The following is a 24,005-nucleotide window of genomic DNA, read 5'->3' as shown; positions in this document are numbered from 1 at the left end:
ATAGTCGCACTGCAGAAAGCCTTTGTATACATTAGCAGACTAACACCAAGCTGCCCATAATTAATAAAAATAAAAAAAGAAAAAATAAACAGGGGAATAGGAAACAAAATTCTTCATGGCACTGTGGGCTTGAGTGCACTGGAACTTTAGAGGAGTAAGTAGGAAGCTTGTGGGGTGATGTCAATGGAGAGGCTGGAAGTAAGGCAGCCTTCAGACAGTTGTTCTGAACTTGACACTGATTAATGAGTACAACATTCAGTACCACTTTGTGCAGATTTGGAGGTCACATGAAAGAGCTGCGGTGGCACTGGCATTTCTCGAACAACACTGCTAGTTCACGAGCAATCCCAGATCTTAGAATATGGTAGAGATCTGAGTAGGGTGGATACCAGAATTAGAACTTCTAGAACCCTGCCTAGCACACACATCACTAGGGGGGATTTTGTGAAAATGTAGATTCCGAATCAGCAGGTCTGGGGTGAAGGCTGAGTTTCTGCATTTCTGAGTTTCTAACAACCTCTGAGAAGGGTATTAGAGGATAGGTGGGCATTTCCGAGGCCTTGGAGGTAACTCTTTTCCTCTGTGCAAAAAGAAGATAGCCACAATTGGCCAAGAGCTAAGTCTCTTGGAAGGCGCTCTGTTTGTGGAGATCATTTTCATCTGGGTCATGTCTTTTATTCTCTAAATGATAAAGTAAATGTTTGAGGGTTTTGTTTTGTTGTTGTTTTCAGATTTACCTACTTACCTATATTTCATCATTTTAACAGAGCTCAATATTTTAATGTGTGGCAAAAAGAAACATAATTTTCCTCAAGTTTCACAGTATTGTGTGCAGGTAGAAAAATAAAAAGAAAAAGAAAAGACCAAGCAAAATGAATGAACAGTGGTTTATTCCAAAAGGATGGAATTATGAGGAAGTTTCCTCTTTCAGACTCAAATATTCCCACAATAGCTGAATTTTCACAATAAGCATAGATGTCTTTTTAGGCAGAAATTATAATAAAGATAAGGATATAAAATTTTGCAAGGGCCAGGCTGTCATCTCTACACAGCTGTCAGCTCTGTCATGTAATTAGCAATACTTTGTGTTGCTGTGACCTTACATGAGATAAACTGGGCAACTGTGTATACTATTCACCACTTGTAAGAAACAGAACAGAATCAATCAGTTTTAAACTTTCAACTTTTAGGATTAGTTTATTTTCACTCTGCATTTCATAGATAAATCCGCTTACCCATATCTAATCATGAGTGAAAACAATGCATTCTTCCTAGCAATTCCAAATGGATGCTTTTCTTCATAGCCACAGCAAAATAATAAAATGGTTCAGGAACTGAACATTTGTATCCAATTTTGCTTTTGGCTTAGTTAAGCAAAATCATCATTCCCAAATAAAGGCTTTCAGTGTTTTTCAAACAAGTTTCCTTGCTGACAAGGCTCTTTTTCATAAAATCATACAAGGGTCCCCGTTTGTTTTTTTTTTAAATGATGCACCATCTCTTTAACAGAAAATTGGGTTATTGATTAATTGATTATACGCTGCTCACAAATGCCAACTTAAGCACAAGTAAGGAGACGCTATTGAATGTTCATAATTCAAAGGCTGCAAGACCACGCTACATGGTTGCATTATTACCATCTCCTATTTTAATGAAGACACAGCACAGCACTTTGTTGGCCTAATTTATACGATATATCAAAACTACGTGAAATGCCCTTACACTACAATGGGAGAGAAATTACAACACATGTGAATTACAGAGCTTAGCCCAGTTGTTAAGGTAGGGCATTAGCATTCAAAAGCTGTACTTGGAATGTTAGTCTTTTATAAAGGTGGCAGTGGATTTCTTTTCAGAGGAAATTAAAGTGCATGAAGCTGTCTTATAACTTGTTAGTGAAAACTGTGACATTTGAAAACGATTAACAGAAAATTGAGTTTTTATTTAGATACTCAATCTAGAAGAGTCTAAATAATAAATGGCTCATAGGAAAATACCATCCATTTGGAGAGGAGAAATTAGTATTATAAAAATAATAACATAGTGATAATAACATCTACTATTTATCTGGGATTCCCAGGTGACTCAATGGTAAAGAATCACGTGCCAGTGTAGGAGATGCAGGAGACACGGGTTCGATCCTTAGGTCTAGAGGAGCCCTTGGAGGAGGAAACGGCAGCCCACTTCAGTATTCTTGCCTAGGAAATCCCACAGACAGAGGAGACTGGTGCGCTGTAGTCTGTGGGGTTGTAAAGAGTCGGACATGGCTGAGTGACTGAGTATGCATGCACTATTTATCTAAGAATCACAGCATGAATTCAAGAATGTGTGTTTCACAGCCAGGACTTTAATCATAGGTCTGCAATTTACCGGCATGGAGCCATAAGAAAATCAGCTAAGATCATGGCATTTCACTTTCTCTACCTGTAAAAGGACAAACTATTAGGTCCTCTCTCATTGTTTTACTGTGAGAGTAAATAATTTAATATAGTAATACACAACAGTTAGGACTGAATGTGGCTGCAAGTGATGTAAACCCCATTACAATGCTTTAAAACCAAATAGATCCTACTACATAGCACAGGGAACCATACTCAATATCCTATAATAAAACATAATGGAAAAAGAATCTGAAAAAGAATATACACACATAAATATGATGTATATATGGTTTTATATATATATAATTGAATCACTTTGCTGTTCAGCAGAATTAAGACAATGGGTTTGATCCCTGGGTCAGGAAGATCCCATGGAGAAAGAAATGGAAACCTACTTCAGTATTCTTGCCTGGGAAATCTCATGGACATAGGAATCTGCTGGATTACAGACCAGGGAATCACAACAAGAGGTGGACATGACTGAGTAACTGAGCAACAATAAATAAATAAAAATATTCCAATAAATTAAAAAAAAAACAAGGAGAAGTACTTTTTCTTACATTAACAGGAAATCTTAAAAGGAGCAGTTCCAAGAAGGTATTGTTGCTCAAGAAAGTCATCATGAACTCAAATTTCTGCTCATTTCCTTCTCCTTGTCTGTAACAGGTGAAGTAATGCAGAATGGCTATGACTTGAGACTTCAATGCCACTTCCCAGAAAGAAAAGAGAAAGCAAAAGAGGAAGAGGTTGGTTCTGAGTTCAGGAGAGAAAACTTTCTCTGAAATTCCAAGAAGTATCTTCATTTTACACCAGTCCCCCAGAACAATGTCACATATACACTCCTAGCTTTAAGGGAGTCAGAGAAACAGTCTTTCAGCTGGCATAATACTGATCAGAATGAAAAATATCCCTTTATTAAATAAGGAAACAGGTGAGTGATAAATATTTCATGCACAACACCTGTCATATCACTTTAAATCACAGCATCTCATAAAACTGGCAGTCATTATTATTCTACAATTTTGTATTTATATATGCCTCAGCCTCATTGAGACTATCCATGGTATAATCATCTGAAAGTGCAGAGTTTTTTTTTTTTTTTTTTGCAGTAGCTCACTTATAGGGGAGATTTAAATACCACTCGAAGAAGTTCCACTGGTGACCTGGAGACAGAAAAGCTAAACCTACAGGGAGAAATTACATGGGATATCTGTCCCCAAATCAACCCTTCAGCTGAACCTGGATCATATACAGAGAAAAGTTACATTAAAAGAATTATTTTCTGAAATGGTTTTGTGAAACAAAAGACTCAAGCAGTTTGATCAAGTTTAACAGAGAGCAAGAGACTATAGAGATACCCTGACACCGCACATAACACTCAGAAAGGTTCTAGAGCTTGGATGGCTTTACACAAAGCACCACAGCCAATGCAGAGAGGAGGCAGGATGCCTGGCAGGAGATGGCAAATACAGGAAGACATGGGAGAAGTCCAGCAGGCGCACCAGACTGTCAGATACACGATGGTGCACAGCAGGCCAGCTCATGGATGACACTCCTCCCAGGGCACTTCTAAAAACACAGATCATGAGGCGGAAGGCCTGCTTTACAGAGTGGAGAGCATTAGTTACAATGAGGCATGATCTAGATTATGTGCACTTACTTAATTCAGACTTACCTAATACTAGTATAGACTTTAGGAACCTTTTACTTAGTGCATGCCATGGAATATGCTAAACAATTCACATGCATTTTCCCAAGTATTGTCATAAACACTCTCCAAATTAGGTGGTGTTCTCTGATTTTACAGATGAGGAAACTAAAGCACAGGCAGCTGGGGTATCTTTTCCCATTTAGAAAGTTCCAGTACACCTGACTCAAAAGCACACCCTGAGGCCAAAGACTGGCTCAGTAAATAGAGAGCTACCAAAATTAAATAGAGTTAATTTTTAAAGAGAAGGTGCAGCAAAATACAGTGGCTTCCAAAGTTATGTGTGCATAAGTATCACCTGGAATGTGTGATAAGAATGCTAATTCCCAGTCTTGCCTGTCTCTTCAGGACTCTCATTCAGGTGGTGCCATGTAGAGCCTAGTGATCTGCATTTTGAAATATGCACAAAATGGCAGGGATAATAAGGGTTATAGTAGCATCACCTATAATCTCAGAATAACCACATAAGAATGAAACTACCATCTTTGTTTTAGAGGAAAACATGAGTACTGAGATTAAGTATTCTGCTGGGTATTCCACTCTGACAAAATAGATTCTTTTTAAAATAAATTTTAGAGCTGCTTTAGATTTACAGAAAAGTTGTGAAGATAGTACAGAAAGTAGCCGACAGCGGAGCCTGGTCGGCTGCCGTCTATAGGGTCGCACAGAGTCGGACACGACTGAAGCGACTTAGCAGCAGCAGCAGCAGCAAGCTTCCCTTATCATTAGTAACATGAGTTGGCCAAAAAGTTCATTCAGGTTTTTCAGAAAGATGTTACAGAAAAACTCAAATGAACTTTTTGGCCAACCCAATATTAAATGGTGCATTTACTAAAATGAACAAGTCGCTACTGATGTATTACTATTAACCAGAGTTAAGACATCATTCAGATTTATTCAGCTTTTACCTAAAGTCCTTTTTCTGTTCCAAGATCCCACAAAGGACAGAATATTACATTTCATCATCACGTCTCCAAACCCTTGTCTTGGCCCCAACAGTTCCTCAGATTGTCCTTAATGACCTTGATAGTTTCAGGAGGACTGGTCAAGCATGCAGCAGAATGTTCCTCAATTGGGGTTTGTCCAATCATGATTACACTGGGTTTGGGAGAGCAAGCCCACAGAAGTGAAGGGTCACTGTCATCACATCCTCCAGGGAAACACGTTCTTACCATGGTTTGTCACTGATGATGATGCCCCTGATCGTCTGTTAAGTTCCCCCTCTAACGTTCCTTTCCCTTACCCCTTGCATCCTATGGTCTTTGAAAGGAAGTCATTATGCACAGATTACACTGCAAACAATAGGGATTACACCCCATTCCTCTGACGGTGGGTTATCTATATAGAAGTATTCAGAACTCTCCTGCATAAGAGATTTCTCTCCTCTTGTCCATGTATTTATTTAGTAATTTATTTATAGTCATATAGACCCATGGATATGTACTGTACATTTTGACTTATAATTCAAAATTGCTCAATTTATTGTGTTACTCAAATTGTTCCAGTGTTGGCCATTGACTGCCTTCCATTAGCTCTTGTGTCCCTTTGACATTCTCCATCAACACTCGTTTTTCATTTTCTTTTCTTTTTTTAAGAAAGAACTTTCTGGCACTGTAAAATGCTCCAGGATTATCTTACATATTTCCAGCCTAAGTCTTAGAATCAGTCTCCAAGGAACACTTATGTCTTTTACAGGAAAACTCTATTAGAAACTCGGATTTGTACACTAGATGTCATTTTTTAAGTACGTGTAATTTTGGACTACAAAAAAGAGGGATGCCCTTGTGTTTTTGTTTCATTTTGTTAGTATTTTGCCCTTGCTTTTAAAGGGTGTCAGATATAACTACTGAGTAAATGGATTAAAAGTCAGAAAATGTGGACTTTTCTTACAGAACCAGTAATGTCTAAATTATCTTAAACAAATAACAGACCACCAATCTTCACATAACCTCACTCACAAAACATGGAAGAAGGATTAGCTCTTTTGCCCAAATTCTAGTTGCATGAGGAGGAGAATTTAGATAATATGAATTTGGGAAATATAAAATATCAGACAAACATAAAGCAACATCATCATCACCATCACTATTCATCAATTATTAACTATCATAACCTTACATAACTGAGTATTTTGGAAGAAAGAACAGAGCAAGAGCTATTAAAGCTGAAAATTCGGTGCTGGGCTATATGCCCTTTGGCTGTAAAATGTACAGAAAATCTTTTATGGGCTAGCTAACACCCTTCATACATTATTAATAAAGGATTTTGGCATCCTGGACCAAAGTTTTCTATGTGTTTTGAAGCTCTCCTGAAAAGAGAAAGATGGAAACATTAATTCCCAGCACAGATTTATTCCAGCAATGCAGGTGCCTAAATTAGCTTCGTCATCTACTAGATCTCAGAGTTCAAAATGTGGTACATGACGGCATCTCTGGGGCAATCTGTCTTTCTGAGATCTCCCTAAAATGATCAGGAAAAGGCTTGCAGATAAAACCTCTTCATTCTAAATTATCTGTGCTGCCAAAGCTACTTCTCCGGTGCCCTTGCCACTCCTCTCTCCCTTTCCTCCTTGGCTCCCCCAGATCTGCTTGGGAAGAGGCTAGAGAACATGGAAGCCACTGCTGGAGATGGGAAGTGGTGGCCGTGGTCAGCGGGTGGCCGACTCTTGGCAGTGACGTGTTCAGCATCTCTCCTCTCGTCTTCCAGAGCCTGGACATGGAGAGAAATGTCCACGTAGGAAAATTCCCTTCCCTGACATCCTGCCCACCAGACTCCATCCCTCCCTCTTCACGAAGCCCTTCTGACAGCACTGCCCTCACTTCCACTTCTCTAGCTGCAATGCTCACTCGCTTGGTTCCTAATAATACATCATCTTCTAGCTCTGATCATCTTTTTTTTTTTTTTTTCACATTTCAACAGCCTAGGTTTTATTTCCCCAAGTGTTTTATTCACTCTATAATAACAGAAGTAGCATGTATCATGCTTTTTACATCTAACTTAAGGGTCAACAGATATGATGACTGAAACGTGATCTCAATAAACATGTGCTGAATGAAAAGATAAAAACAGAAACAGCTTAGTGCTTATTTTGTAACAAGGACTGCCGTAACGCTTTAACGTAATTCTTCTTGCTTAATTAACCCATTCAGCTGTGGTTTTCTCAGTTTTAGGGATGAGGAACCTGGAAATCACAATGAGGGTCACAGAGTTAAATCACAACAGAGTCAAGATTTAAGTCCATGTGTGCATAAATGCTTCGTGACACTCATTATTAAATTCATGGTTTGAGAGCTCAGTTAACGTCTCTGAAACCCCGAATCATCATTAGGACAAGGAGTCAGTCGCCTCAAACAACGGCTGAGGTCCTTTCCTGCTTGACTGATGGCACTGCAATGCATGGAGGACTGACCTTTTCATCCTGCATGCCTTTCTTGGATCCATCATCTTGTCTTGGCTTCCACTGACTTCTACAAAAATAGCATTTTAATTCTTTGACTCATCCCACTCCTGAGGAATACTTCTCCTAAGGAAAACACAGAGTCTATCCCTGGGATTATTATGTAGGAAGGAATTATACACCTATTTTATCTTATTCCATTTTCATACCTGTGAACTGATGAATGCCCTAGATGCACTAGTAACAGGGCTTAAAGAGACAGCAAATTCTATAGACTTCAGACATTTGCATTTTAGTATTTATAATTGCACTCATCTCACACTCTAGTAAAGTAATGCTCAAAATTCTCCAAGCCAGGCTTCAGCAATACGTGAACCGTGACCTTCCAGATGTTCAACCTGGTTTTAGAAAAGGCAGAGGAACCAGAGATCAAATTGCCAACATCCTCTGGATCATGGAAAAAGCAAGAGAGTTCCAGAAAAACATCTATTTCTGCTTTATTGACTATGCCAAAGCCTTTGTGTGGATCACAATAAACTGTGGAACATTCTGAAAGAGATGGGAATACCAGACCACCTGACCTGCCTCTTGAGAAACCTATATGCAGGTCAGGAAGCAACAGTTAGAACTGTACATGGAACAACAGACTGGTTCCAAATAGGAAAAGGAGTACGTCAAGGCTGTATATTGTCACCCTGCTTATTTAACTTATATGCAGAGTACATCATGAGGAACGCTGGGCTGGAAGAAGCACAAGCTGGAATCAAGATTGCCGGGAGAAATATCAATAACCTCAGATATGCAGATGACACCACCCTTATGGCAGAAAGTGAAGAGGAACTAAAAAGCCTCTTGATGAAAGAGGACAGTGAAAAAGTTGGGTTAAAGCTCAACATTCAGAAAACTAAGATCATGGCATCTGGTCCCATCACTTCATGGGAAATAGATGGGGAAACAGTGGAAACAGTGTCAGACTTTATTTTTCTGGGCTCCCAAATCACTGAAGATGGTGATTGCAGCCATGAAATTAAAAGACGCTTACTCCTTGGAAGGAAAGTTATGACCAGCCTAGATAGCATATTAAAAAGCAAAGACATTACTTTGCCAACAAAGGTCCGACTAGTCAAGGCTATGTTTTTTCCAGTGGTCATATATGGATGTGAGAGTTGGACTGTGAAGAAAGCTGATCACCGAAGAATTGATGCTTTTGAACTGTGGTGTTGGAGAAGACTCTTGAGAGTCCCTTGGACTGCAACGAGATCCAACCAGTCTATCCTAAAGGAGATCGATCCTGGGTGTTCATTGGAAGGACTGATGCTGAAGCTGAAACTCTAATACTTTGGCCACCTCATCGAAGAGTTGACTCATGGGAAAAGACCCTGATGCTGGGAGGGACTGGGGGCAGGAGGAGAAGGGGATGACAGAGGATGAGATGGCTGGATGGCACCACCGACTTGATGGACATGAGTTGTGGTAAACTCCGGGAGTTGGTGATGGACAGGGAGGCCTGGCATGCTGCGATTCATGGGGTCGCAAAGAATCGGACACTACTGAGTGACTGAATTGAACTGATTTACAGGACTTACTTGATTTTTAACCTTTCCCAGGAGGTCTGAAATGTTGCCATAAAATTAGTAAGAGTGTCACATAAAGAAAAAACTATCAAGCAAAAAGAGGGCTAGAGGGAAAAGGAGAATAAAATAAACTTCTCTAGAAAAATCTGAGTACTCAAACAAAATGCAACATATCCTTAAGTAAACTTCGACTTGTGCATAAGAGTAACTTCAGAGTCTGCAAACTTGAGAATAACCATCACAAGGAAATCAATTAGTTAATGAGTATTTATTAAATAATCAATATGTCCCCAGCATTATATAAGGCACAATGAAACAGAAAAGTATTAGGCATGCTTCTTCAATAAATTATCCTACCATATCCAGTATATCCTGATATTGAAAACAAGCTGTTTCTTACAGTTTTGGGGGTCAGGTAGTTGACAATTAAAAAAAATAATCAATTTTGAACATCAAACTTTATTATACTACAAGTTTAGAGGGTACAGACATCTATGAACCAGATACGATGGCTAAGGGCAAGTTATTTGCCAACCAGAAAATGGGCACCAACTTCTCTGTTGGAACAACCCTCTCTTAATAGGCCTTGATACCTCCGCCCAATTATTCTTTCATCTGGGTAACAGTATGTTGTCCAAAGTACCATGACACTCCTGAAAATCCACAAGAATTTTCCCCATTTCCATTCCCACCCCACCTAATTTAGGGTGACCCACCACTCCAGATTACCTGGGGCTGTCCTATTTTTTGCACTCAAAGTCCTGCTTCCTGGAAAACCTCTCAGTCCTGGGCAAAGAGCACCAACAGGTCCTAAATGCTGCAGTGTGAGAGCCATCAAGCTCTCCCGCAGGCCTAACCCCTCTTTATGTCCTACTCCCCCTGCCTACGAGCTTGTTCTCCCTTTCCTCCTTTACTTCTTCCTTGAAGACTGATTAAATTACCTCCCCAAAGCTATAGGTTATGAAATGCATTTTTTTCCCTGAGAGGCGGTTTCACCCCTCTTTAAATAGAATTTTACTCTACAGGGGGAAAAAAAAATTAAAACAACCCGGCAGCCTTATATAACCTCTCACAAAAGCCCTACTCATTCTCTCCCGGGACCTGAAAAGGACCTACAGCTCATGAGCGAAGCAGAACACTTCTCCTGCCAGGAGGAACACTAGTGATTTTCATTCAGATGGGTCGGGTCTGCACAGTGAGTCTCCACCTTCTCCTCTTGTACGGTCTGATGTGCAACACGCCAGGTAGCGCACCTCTCTCTGCCAGGCCACGCAGAGCAGAAGCTTCAAAACCTTGCACTGAGCTTTCTGTCTGTGAAGCTTTACTCTCCTTCAGAAATCTCAGCTACACCCCTTCTCCCCTGCCATAGAAGCCCAGGCAAAGAAGCATTCAGTCTGTTTCATTCCCTGAAGACCGTCCCCCATCAAAAGGCGAGAGTCGGCATCGGTTGTGGTCAGGATCTGACTTTGAGCACGAGTGAGCTTTTGGCATCAGACCTGAGAGGGAGGCAGAGTGGGGAGGGTGGGGAAGGCCCCAGGGCCCCAGGGTCCTTTTCAAGTGCCTGCCTTTTGCCTGCCCCTGAGAAGCTTTAAGGCTGCAAGGGGATGGAGGGAGGAGAAACTACGGAATGAAAACGCATAGACCCTTTTAAAATGTGCCTCCTTACTTTGACCGATGATAAGAAGGGGAAAGACAGATAGAACACCCAAAGAGCATTTTCAGAGCATTTTCAAAGGCCTTTAATCTCAAGGAAGATGAAACACGTCAAGGCCTGCAAGAAATACGTTAGTCGCTAAACTACACACCAGAAGACTCTTAGATGTTGGGACAGTTCACTACTGCAAGACCAGCTCCGAAAGGTAAAGCTCTCCAAAGAGGCTTCAGGCTAAGACTGGATAAGTATGGATGGAATCTCTTCGCACTGACTACACTGCTACAAAGAAATGCAGCCCAGGGTCACTTCTGTCCATGGGTTTGCAGTCTGAGGACAGTGTTTCTCAGTTCCCTGGGATTCTCATTCAGTAAGTCCGGGTCTGGACTCACTTTCTGATTTCCTAAAAAGATCCCAGGAGATGCAAACACTGCTGGTCCTTGGACCACACTTTGAATGGCAAGGGCCTAGGACACTGGTTCTCGAACTTGGCTGCACTTTGGAACAGTCTACGGAGGTTTAATAACTACATGTGTGGGCCTCATCTCAGAGATTCTAAATTAATTTGCACAGGATAGAGCTGGGCATTAATACCCAACCAAGGTGAGAATTCCTCCTCCAGAGAGAAGATTCTCAGGACAAATTATACCTGGCAGTGAACACTAACCAAGCATGCACTAGCTTCCAGGCGTTCATGCTGAGTAGATGCTGGAATCAATGGGTCTGCAGGAAAAGGATGTGGCTAACCAAAGAGGAGTTAACGGAGGAGGTTAATTTGGATGAAGGATCCACAGGAGGATGTCATACGGTGGCAAGTTTGATCAATAGTGTACTGTATCAGGTCTAACATAGCTGAATCTGTTAGCCTGTGAATCTAGCAAAGGCCTGGACCACCGCCCACAAAACCATGACTCACTAAACAAAGCACATGCTTTGTTTCAAAACTACTGTTAGAGTTTGACATCTTATTTTATTCCTAAGTCTTTAAAATCGACTGCAACAATGAAAATGAGGAGGGTTCTAGAGTGGCGTAGCCATGCTTGTGAAATTTGCTCTTTGTAGGCTATTCCAGTATAAATCTAGCTCCTGTTAGGATAATACTAAACTTGGTTAGCAACTTATCAATAATTACCTTAAACGTAAATGGGTTGAATGCCCCAACCAAAAGACAAATGCTGGCTGAATGGATACAAAAACAAGACCCCCATATATGTTGTCTGCGAGAGACCCACCTCAAAACGAGGGACACACACAGACTGAAAGTGAAGGGCTGGAAAAAGATATTCCATGCAAATAGAGACCAAAAGAAAGCAGGAGTAGCAATATTCATATCAGATAAAATAGACTTTAAAACAAAGGCTGTGAAAAGAGACAAAGAAGGAAACTACATAATGATCAAAGGATCAATCCAAGATGAAGATATAACAATTATAAATATTTATGCCCCCAACATAGGAGCACCGCAATATGTAAGACAATTACTAACAAGAATGAAAGGGGAAATTAACAATAATGCAATAATAGTGGGAGATTTTAATACCCCACTTACATCTATGGATAGATCAACTAAACAGAAAATTAACAAGGAAACACAAACTTTAAATGATACAATAGACCAGTTAGACCTAATAGATATCTATAGGACATTTTACCCCAAAACTATGAATTTCACCTTTTTCTCAAGTGCACACGGAACCTTTTCCAGGATAGATCACATCCTGGGCCATAAATCTAGCCTTGGTAAATTCAAAAAAGTTGAAATCATTCCATGCATCTTTTCTGACCACAATGCAGTAAGATTAGATCTCAATTATGGGAGAAAAACTATTAAAAGTGCCAACAGATGGAGACTGAACAACACACTGCTGAATAATGAACAAATCATAGAAGAAATCAAAAGAGAAATCAAAATATGCATAGAAATGAATGAAAATGAAAACACAACAACCCAAAACCTCTGGGACACTGTAAAAGCAGTGCTAAGGGGGAAGTTCATAGCAATACAGGCACACATCAAGAAACAAGAAAAAAGTCAACTAAATAACCTAACTCTACATCTAAAGCAACTAGAAAAGGAAGAAATGAAGAACCCCAGGGTCAGTAGAAGGAAAGAAATTGTAAAAATTAGGGCAGAGATAAATGCAAAAGAAACAAAAGAGACCATAGCAAAAATCAACAAAGCCAAAAGCTGGTTCTTTGAGAAGGTAAATAAAATTGACAAACCACTAGTCAGACTTATCAAGAAACAAAGGGAAAAGAACCAAATCAATAAAATTAGAAATGAAAATGGAGAGATCACAACTGACAACACAGAAATACAAAGGATTATTAGAGAATACTATCAGGAATTATATGGCAATAAAATGAATAACCTGGAAGAAATGGACAAATTCCTAGAAAAGTACACCTTTCCAAAACTGAACCAGGAAGAAATAGAAAATCTGAACAGACCCATCACAAGCACGGAACTAGAGGCTGTAATCAAGAATCTTCCAGCAAACAAAAGCCCAGGTCCAGACGGCTTCACAGCCGAATTCTACCAAAAATTTAGAGAAGAGCTAACACCTATTCTACTCAAACTCTTCCAGAAAATTGCTGAGGAAGGGAAACTTCCAAACTCATTCTATGAGGCCACCATCACCCTAATCCCAAAACCTGGTAAAGACCCCACAAAAAAAGAAAACCACAGGCCAATATCACTGATGAACATAGATGCAAAAATCCTTAACAAAATTCTAGCAATCAGAATCCAACAACATATTAAGAAGATCATACATCATGACCAAGTGGGCTTTATCCAAGGAATGCAAGGATTCTTCAATATCTGCAAATCAATCAACGTAATACAACACATTAACATACTGAAAAATAAAAATCATATGATTATCTCAATAGATTCAGAGAAAGCCTTCAACAAAATTCAACATCCATTTATGATAAAAACCCTCCAGAAAGTGGGAATAGAAGGGACATATCTCAACATAATAAAAGCTATATATGACAAACCCACAGCAAACATTATCCTCAATGGTGAAAAACTGAAAGCATTTCCCCTAAAGTCAGGAACAAGACAAGGGTGCCCACTCTCACCACTACTCTTCAACATAGTTCTGGAAGTTTTGGCCACAGCAATCAGAGCAGAAAAAGACATACAAGGAATCCAAATTGGAAAAGAAGAAGTAAAACTTTCACTGTTCGCTGATGACATGATCCTCTACACAGAAAACCCTAGAGACTCTACCAGAAAACTACTAGAGCTAATCAATGATTACAGTAACGTTGCAGGATATAAAATCAACACACAGAAATCCCTTGCATTCCTATACACTAATAATGAGAAAATAGAAAGAGAAATTAAGGAAACTATTCCATTTACTGTTGCAACGAAAAGAATTAAATACTTAGGAATATATCTACCTAAGGAAACAAAAGACTTGTACATAGAAAACTATAAAACACTACTGAAAGCAATCAAAGAGGACACTAATAGATGGAGAAATATACTATGTTCATGGATTGGAAGAATAAATATTGTAAAAATGAGTATACTACCCAAAGTAATTTATACATTCAATGCAATCCCTATCAAGCTACCAACGATATTTTTCACAGAACTAGAACAAATAATCTCACAATTTATATGGAAATACAAAAAACCTCTAATAGCCAAAGCAATCTTGAGGAAGAAAAATGGAACTGGGGGAATTAACCTGCCGGACTTCAGGCTCTACTACAAAGCCACAATCATCAAGACAGTATGGTACTGGCATAAAGACAGAAATATAGACCAATGGAACAAAATAGAAAGCCCAGAGATAAATCCATGCACCTATGGACACCTCATCTTTGACAAAGGAGGCAAGAATATAAAATGGAGAAAAGACAGTCTCTTTAACAAGTGGTGCTGGGAAAACTGGTCAGCCACCTGTAAAAGAATGAAACTAGAACACTTCCTAACACCATACACAAAAATAAATTCAAAATGGATTAGAGAGCTAAATGTAAGACCAGAAACTATAAAACTCCTAGAGGAGAACGTAGGCAAAACACTCTCCAACATAAATCACAGCAGGATCCTCCATGACCCACCTCCCAGAATATTGGAAATAAAAGCAAAAATAAACAAATGGGACCTAATTAAAATCAAAAGCTTCTGCACAGCAAAGGAAACTATAAGTAAGGTGAAAAGACAGCCTTCAGAATGGGAGAAAATAATAGCAAATGAAGCAACGGATAAAGGATTAATCTCCAAAATATACAAGCAGCTCCTGCAGCTCAATTCCAGAAAAATAAATGACCCAATCAAAAAATGGGCCAAAGAACTAAACAGACATTTCTCCAAAGAAGACATAAAGATGGCTAACAAACACATGAAAAAATGCTCAACATCCCTCATAATCAGAGAGATGCAAATCAAAACCACAATGAGATACCATTTCACACCAGTCAGAATGGCTGCTATCCAAAAGTCTACATGCAATAAATGCTGGAGAGGATGTGGAGAGAAAGGAACCCTCCTACACTGTTGGTGGGAATGCAAACTAGTACAGCCACTATGGAGAACAGTGTGGAGATTCCTCAAAAAACTGGAAATAGAACTGCCATATGATCCAGCAATCACACTCCTGGGCATACACACCGAGGAAACCAGAACTGAAAGAGACACATGTACTCCAATGTTCATTGCAGCACTGTTTATAATAGCCAGGACATGGAAACAACCTAGATGTCCATCTGCAGACGAATGGATAAGAAAGCTTTGGTACATATACACAATGGAGTATTATTCAGCCATTAAAAAGAATACATTTGAATCAGTTCTAATGAGGTGGGTGAAACTGGAGCCTATTATACAGAGTGAAGTAAGCCAGAAAGAAAAACACCAATACAGTATACTAACGCATATATATGGAATTTAGAAAGATGCAAATGATAACCCTGTATACGAGACAGCAAAAGAGACACAGATGTATAGAACAGTCTTTGGGACTCTATGGGAGAGGGTGAGGGTGGGATGATTTGGGAGAATGGCATTGAAACACGTATGTTGTCATATGTGAAACGAATCACTAGTTCAGGGTCAATGCATGTTATAGGATGCTCGGGGCTGGCGTGCGGGGATGACCCAGAGGGAGGATGGAGGGAGGAGGGAGGTGGGAGGGGGGTTCGGGAGGGGGAACTTAAGTAGACCCGGGGCAAATTCATGTCAATGTATGGCAAAACCAACCAATATAATATTGTAAAATAATTTGCCTCCAATAAAAAATAAATTAATTACCAAAAAATAAAAAAAAAAATAGAGAACACTTAAGTGTCAGGCATTGGAATGGATATGGTTTATCTAACGCCTGGAGTGCATCTATCTCCAGTTTAGAGATAGGAAGGAAAAGTCCATTTTGTCTCCATCCTCCAGATGGGGAACTCAAGGTCAAGTCCACTAGCTGAAAGGTATTCCTCCCCCTATGCTGTGCCACACCTGTCTCATCATGACCAGACACCACAGAGTTGTGCAACCAAAGCCCTACAACTTGGAAGCAGTGGAGGAAATGTTGCGAGCTCAGTGACTTCTAAATGAGCTGTAACTTAAAGCTAAGAGAACACTCATTCATTTTTTTTTTTTTTTTTTAAGAAACAGTAACAGAGAGAAAACGTATATAACAGGAACATATTGAGAAAATACCTGCAGAGATTTTTAACTGTTAGGTTTGGCTTTTTTTTTTTTTTAATTCACCTAGCATTATCAGGCTCACATTTCAAAGGAAGCCACAGGAAAAAGAAATGTTCCCACACCAATCTTACTTGAATAGAAAAGGTGAAGCTCTGTTTCTCTTTGCTCAGTGATATCTTTCAAAGTGGAAGTAGCCTATTGACATGCTTATTAATAATCACTTGCATTTATCTAGCTCTTTAGACTTGTTACGGCTTTTTGTTCCCTTACAGTGTGTCCACACAACTTCATAAGGTATTTCTAAACACATAGGATAAGCAGGTTCTTAAATTCACATCTGATAGCTAATAAGAAAATCAGGGCCAGGATTAACCGGGTAGTATGCTTAAACTTTGGTAGGTATTGCTAGGGGGCACCAGAGGGCGGACAGACTGATATCATAATCACAGGAAACTAGCCAATCTGATCACATGGACCACAGCCGAATGTGGTCCTCTGGAGAAGGGAATGGCAAACCACTTCAGTATACTTGCCTTGAGAACCCCATGAACAGTAACAAAGGGCAAAATGATAGGATACTGAATGAGGAATTCCCCAGGTCAGTAGGTGCCCAGTATGCTACTGGAGCTCAGTGGAGAAATAACTATAGAAGGAATAAAGGGATGGAGCAAAAGCAAAACCAGAACCCAGTTGTGGATGTGACCAGTGATAGAAGCAAGGTCCGGTGCTGTAAAGAGCAGTATTGCATAGGAACCTGGAATGTTAGGTCCATGAATCAAGGCAAATTGGAAGTGGTCAAACAGGAGATGGCAAGAGTGAACGTTGACATTCTAGGAATCAGTGAATTAAAATGGACTGGAATGGGTGAATTTAACTCAGACGACCATTATATCTACTACTGTGGGCAGGAATCCCTTAGAAGAAATGGAGTAGCCATCATGGTCAACAAAAGAATCCGAAATGCAGTACTTGGATGCAATCTTAAAAATGACAGGATGATTTCTGTTCGTTTCCAAGGCAAACCATTCAATATTACAGTAATCCAGGCCTATGCCCCAACCAGTAATGCTGAAGAAGCCGAAGTTAATCGGTTCTATGAAGACCTACAAGACCTTTTAGAACTAACACCCAAAAAAGATGTCCTTTTCATTCTAGGGGACTGGAATGCAAAAGTAGGAAGTCAAGAAACACCTGGAGTAACTGGCAAATTTGGCCTTGGAGCACGGAATGAAGCAGGGCAAAGGCTAATAGAGTTTTGTCAAGAGAATGCACTGGTCATAGCAAACACCCTCTTCCAACAACACAAGAGAAGACTCTACACATGGACATCACCAGATGGTCAACACCGAAATCAGATTGATTATATTCTTTGCAACCAAAGATGGAGAAGCTGTATACAGTTAGCGAAAACAAGACCAGGAGCTGACTGTGGCTCAGATCATGAACTCCTTATTGCGAAGTTCAGACTTAAATTGAAGAAAGTAGGGAAAACCACTAGACCATTCAGATATGACCTCAATCAAATTCCTTATGATTATACAGTGGAAGTGAGAAATAGATTTAAGGGACTAGATCTGATTGATAGAGTGCCTGATGAACTCTGGATGAAGGTTCGTGACATTGTACAGGAGACAGGGACCAAGACCATCCCCATGGAAAAGAAATGCAAAAGAGCGAAATGGCTGTCTGAGGAGGCCTTACAAATAGCTGTGAAAAGAAGAGAGGCAAAAAGCAAAGGAGAAAAGGAAAGATATAAGCATCTGAATGCAGAGTTCCAAAGAATAGCAAGGAGAGATAAGAAAGCCTTCCTCAGTGATCAATGCAAAGAAATAGAGGAAAACAACAGAATAGGAAAAACAAGAGAGCTCTTCAAGAAAATTAGAGATTCCAAGGGAACATTTCATGCAAAGATGGGCTCGATAAAGGACAGAAATGGTATGGACCTAACAGAAGCAGAAGATATTAAAAAGAGGTGGCAGGAATACACAGAAGAACTGTACAAAAAAGATCTTCATGACCAAGATAGTCACGATAACGTGATCACTGACCTAGAGCCAGACATCTTGGAATGTGAAGTCAAGTGGGCCTTAGAAAGCATCACTAGGAACAAAGCTAGTGGAGGTGATGGAATTCCAGTTGAGCTATTTCAAGTCTTGAAAGATGATGCTGTGAAAGTGCTGCACTCAATATGCCAGCAGATTTGGAAAACTCAGCAGTGGCCACAGGACTGGAAGAGGTCAGTCTTCATTCCAATCCCAAAGAAAGGCAATGCCAAAGAATGCTCAAACTACCGCACAATTGCACTCATCTCACACGCTAGTAAAGTCATGCTCAAAATTCTCCAAGCCAGGCTTCAGCAGTATATAAACCGTGAACTCCCAGATGTTCAAGCAGGTTTTAGAAAAGGCAGAGGCACCAGAGATCAAATTGCCAACATCCGCTGGATCATGGAGAAAGCAAGAGAGTTTCAGAAAAACATCTATTTCTGCTTTATTGACTATGCCAAAGCCTTTGACTGTGTGGATCACAATAAACTGTGGAACATTCTGAAAGAGATGGGAATCCCAGACCACCTGACCTGCCTCTTGAGAAACCTGTATGCAGGTCAGGAAGCAACTGTTAGAACTGGACATGGAAAAACAGACTGGTTCCAAATAGGAAAAGGTGTACGTCAAGGTTGTATATTGTCACCTTGCTTATTTAACTTATATGCAGAGTACATCATGAGGAACGCTGGGCTGGAAGAAGCACAAGCTGGAATCAAGATTGCCGGGAGAAATATCAATAACCTCAGATATGCAGATGACACTACCCTTATGGCAGAAAGTGAAGAGGAACTCAAAAGCCTCTTGATGAAAGTGAAAGAGGAGAGTGAAAAGGTTGGCTTGAAGCTCAACATTCAGAAAACAAAGATCATGGCATCTGGTCCCATCACTTCATGGGAAATAGATGGAAAAACAGTGGAAACAGTGTCAGACTTTATTTTTTTGGGCTCCAAAATCACTACAGATGCTGATTGCAGCCATGAAATTAAAAGACGCTTGCTCCTTGGAAGGAAAGTTATGACCAACCTTGATAGTATATTAAAAAGCAGAGACATTACTTTGCCAACCAAGGTCCGTCTAGTCAAGGCAATGGTTTTTCCCGTGGTCATGTATGGATGTGAGAGTTGGACTGTGAAGAAGGCTGACCGCCGAAGAATCGATGCTTTTGAACTGTGGTGTTGGAGAAGACTCTTGAGAGTCCCTTATACTGCAAGGAGATCCAGCCAGTCCATTCTGGAGGAGATCAATCCTGGATGTTCATTGGAGGGACTGATGCTAAAGCTGAAACTGCAATACTTTGGCCACCTCATGCGACGAGTTGACTCACTGGAAAAGACTCTGATGCTGGGAAAGGTTGGGGGCGGGAGGAGAAGGGGACGGCGGAGAATGAGATGGCTGGATGGCATCACGGACTCTGTGGACATGAGTTTGAGTGAACTCCGAGAGTTGGTGATGGACAGGGAGGCCTGGCGTGCTGTGATTCATGGGGTCGCGGAGAGTCGGACACGACTGAGCGACTGAACTGAACTGAACTGAACTGATGCTTAAACTTTTAAATGATTGTGCTGAGACTAGAAAAAGATCTTTGCTGTGAATTCATTTCAAGTCATTCAACCAATATTTATTAGCTACTATCTTCAAGCAGAGACATTACTTTGCTGACAAAGGTCCATATAGTCAAAGCTATGGTTTTTCCAGTAGACATGTATGGATGTGAGAGTTGGACCATAAAGAAGGCTGCGCACCAAAGAATTGATGCTTTTGAACTGTGGTGTTGGAGAAGACTCTTGAGAGTCCCTTGGACTGCAAGGAGATCCAACCAGTTAATCCTAAAGGAAATCAACCCTCAATATTCACTGGAGGAACTGATGTTGAGGCTGAAGCTCCAATAGTTTGGTCACCTGATGCGAAGAACTGACTCACTGGAAAAGACCCTGATGCTGGGAAAGATTGAAGGCAAGAGGAGAAGGGGGACGACAGAGGATGATATGGTTGGATGGCATCATTGACTCGAAGGACATGAGTTTGAGCAAGCTCTGGGAGATGATCAAGGACAGGGAAGCCTGGCATACTGCAGTCCACAGCATTGCAAGAGCTGGACACGACTGAGCAATTGAACAATATTCTTCAAGGAAGGATCTAAGGGCATCCTTCAGCCTCAGCCAAGCCATTATTGTGCTTAGCTATCCTGGCCCTGGTTATACCCATATTTGAATTCACTATGCTTTTGCCCACTCTCAAGCAAGATTCCTGCCCCCCTACTCTGCCCCCACTTTCCGACATGGGGTAAAGCAATTGGAGATTGATTCCCTGTGGACTGAAACTCCAAGATTAGAAAAGCAGGACAACTAAGGGAAGAGACTGGGTCCCTCCCAGACCACGAATTCCTTACTCTGAAAGTCAAGAGACCGCCGAGACCACACATGTGCAGGAAGGTTCCATGGTGGTCAATGGGGAGTGATGTCAAGGTATGCTCCAGCCACAGGTCTTTGCAGTATAACTCCTCTTGGCCAAGAGGTGCATGCACACACATGGAAGGATCCTGAGATAAACTAAATATGGAGTGTGAGCCAGGGAAATCCAAAGGATTGGCCAAAGCAAACCCAGAATAAATGTCCCATAAAAGTAATTCAAACTGCACGAGGGCGTGACTCAGGGACCGTCTCCGAACCCACTCGTGTGATTATCCACACATACTAACCCTTTCTCTTAATACTTTACTTGTTTCAGTACTTTCTGTCTTTATGGGAACTCTCTTCTGCAAAGCCAGGACCTTGACACTGCCCACTGGTCTAGTGGCCAGGATCTGGGGCTTTCACTGCCCATGACCCAGCCTCAATCTCTTCCTGGGAACACAAGCCCCACTTCAAGGTGTTGCAAGCCGAGGCCACCGAAGATCAACCACACAGCCTTTACACTCACTCATTCTCGCCAGCATCTTCTCCCCTGCCTCTCCCCACAATCCTCTCTTTAACCAAATTCACTTATTCTCCAGGCACCAACCACAAGTTTCTCAGGGAAGGCTTCTCTGACTTGCTGAGTCACTCTCCTGTAATACTCTCTTTCTTTCAAAGCTGTATTTCATTCAAAATGATGGATTTATTAACAGATTTAATTACTTAGTATTTCCATCCCACTCTGTTCAAAGTTCTATTACCCTCTCAGCACAATACTTGCCACGCACTCAATAAATAAGGAAAGAAAGGGTCAAGGAGATCTGGGGACGTATTTATAGAAACAGGCTGCCAGGTAAAACTCAATATCCTCATTCTTGCCAAATCTGAGCTTGGTTTAAACAAGACTGACAACTATTTAAACGCCCTTCTTTTGGTTTTTGTTTCGTTTTGGTCAGTCAATCTAACCATACAAGGATGAATGAATTGGCTCTGTTGCCCCATCTGGCTAGTATTAATATATTAATGATATAATGAATAAACATGGTAGTTGAGACTTTTCAGAGTCTACTCCACTTCATTTGCATTTCTTTTTTTTAATGAGTGTGTCCTTCTGCCTTGTAACCTATTTAGTTATGTCTGTGCCTATCACCCTCTCGTGATGATAAACCCTTGGAGGGCAGAGACAGATTTAACCTTTCATTTAATTATGGGTTTCTTTGTAACCTATAGTAAATGTTCAGTAAGTATTACCTTGAGCAAAATTTGTGATCTTATTTGATCTTTATAATACCTCAATGATTCTGTTAGGCATTGAGAGTCCTACCTGAAAAACAAGAACACAAATTTTGAGAGGCAAAATGTGTGCCTATGAATGACTATACAATAAGGTAAACATTATGCTCAATCTATATTTTCTAATATACGACTTGGAAGAGCTTACTTAGAAGAGCACATTAAATTCAGGGCCCTTGATTACCAGAATGATATAAACAAACTAGAGGGAGTTCAGGTAAGAAAAATAAACATGATTAAGCTTCTGGAGGGGTATGAAGGAAGATTAAATGAATTAAATATTTATGGTCTGGTTAAGTGAGGATTCAGAGGGGAGGCAAGAATGATTTATGGTGAGAATTATCTAACACACTTCAGCGCAGAAGACACAGAATGCCACCAAGGGACAGGAGCCAGGAGCTGGGTGGCAGGAGTCTTGGGAGGAATATTTAGAACAGGACCATCTAAGATGAACTATAAAATGAAATTTTAGCAGCATGAGCTGATATGCTGCTGCAAAGTTTCCCAAGGGAAACAGTGAACAAATCATCCCAGGAGATCTCTCAAACCAGAAGAGAAAATAACTGGAAATTGTCCTGCAGGGAACAACGCGGCCTAAACATTAGACATGAAAAGGAAAGCTTTGCAGATTTTCTCTCTAATTTATATTCTTCTGGGATCCCATGAGGCTGCGCAGTGATGTGGGAACAATGGATTGAGGACTCTGAGCGCAGGGGGTTCGCTTAGATGTCTCAGCCCTGGCTCACATCTCTAATGAGTCAGCACGGAGGCAGCACCCCAGAGAAGCCACTGCTAGCACATCCAAGGCTTTATTCCACCCAGGGCCTTTCATTAGTGGGTCCCGTGGGAAAGGGTGAAACAATTAGGAACCTCCCCCCAAAGTTAGGAGAGGCGCTTATGGGCACTGAGCAAGGATGGGTTTTGTGTGAAGCCCACAGTCATACACATAATGGTGATCCTGGGTCTATGCATTTTACCATATTGGAAACATACCCAAGTTCAAGTGGTCAGATTAGGATTTTTAATTCCTACTTGATATCTATCATTACATCTCTATGATTCAATTATCCTTTAGTTCCATCATATTCAGGGGATTTGTAAGGTTCCTCAAATTAAGCCTGGCACCCCAGGATCCAGCTTTCCTGTATGCGACATGCTGCATAGACATAATAAATAGGATAAACCCGGATACTATCAAGGAAACCATTACTCTAGGTAATCAACAATTCTACAGTGACTAAGGATCTCTCTTCCAGCTTAAAATTAGTGTTCATTCTGGAAAGCTGTTTAGGGGGAGTCTGGACTAAGGTAAGCATGATACTGTATCAGACAACAACCTCTTAAAAGTTAGATGACCAACTGCATGTATGCTGCTAAGTCACTTGTCGTGACTGACTCTCTGCGACACCATAGACGGAAGCCCACCAGGCTCCCCCATCCCTGGGATTCTCCAGGCAAGAACACTGGAGTGGGTTGCCATTTCCTTCTCCAATGCATGAAAGTGAAAAGTGAGAGTGAAGTTGCTCAGTCGTGTCCGATTCTTAGCGACCCCATGGACTGCATCCTACCAGGCTCCTCCGTCCATGGGATTTTCCAGGCAAGAGTACTAGAGTGGGGTGCCATCGCCTTCTCCGAACTGCACGTATACCTGAAAGCAAATGTTGCTTAGTAGGAAAAACAGAATAACTATTAATAGTATTGATGCCTCAAAGCAAACAGTTGCTCAGTTGGAAAAACAGCATCATAGAACTATCTTGTTGAAATCACTAATGGCCAATAAATTTATGGGGAAAGAAATGTTCAACCTTATTAACAAAAAAGGAAATGCAAATTAAAACCTCAAGGAGATGCTAGTTCATATCCAGCAGATGAGGGCAAATAAAACATGTGAC

The sequence above is a fragment of the Moschus berezovskii genome, chromosome 28 (genome assembly GCF_049115385.1).
Source record: "Moschus berezovskii isolate FMDL1 chromosome 28, NW_MosBer_1.0, whole genome shotgun sequence".
Lineage (NCBI taxonomy): Eukaryota > Metazoa > Chordata > Mammalia > Artiodactyla > Moschidae > Moschus > Moschus berezovskii.
Note: the sequence above shows the minus strand (reverse complement) of the source record.